Raw genomic sequence first — 309 nt, 5'->3', positions numbered from 1 at the left:
TATGTCGTTTCCTCAGATCTCCTATATATCAATAAAAAATCAACTCTAACTAACCCCTCCCCCCCAACAGCTGGTGGTGAGCGGACAACCGACGGAGTGTCTGAGTGCTACTCGAACCTTCAAGTACGATGCCCAGGTTCCGAACGCTGCGTGTCACCTTACTGGATCTGCGATGGTTCGCCTGATTGCCCAGGTGAGTTTATTATTTTGGTGGATCTCAATCTTCGGTGCTGTAGAAGACGAAGGGAGAGGGAAAAAATAGAAACCAGTAAAAAATATTCATATGTATTTAGATTTTTATAACAAATG

Source organism: Penaeus monodon, chromosome 33 (assembly GCF_015228065.2).
Source record: "Penaeus monodon isolate SGIC_2016 chromosome 33, NSTDA_Pmon_1, whole genome shotgun sequence".
Taxonomy (NCBI): Eukaryota; Metazoa; Arthropoda; class Malacostraca; order Decapoda; family Penaeidae; genus Penaeus; species Penaeus monodon.
This window is presented reverse-complemented; position numbering follows the sequence as displayed.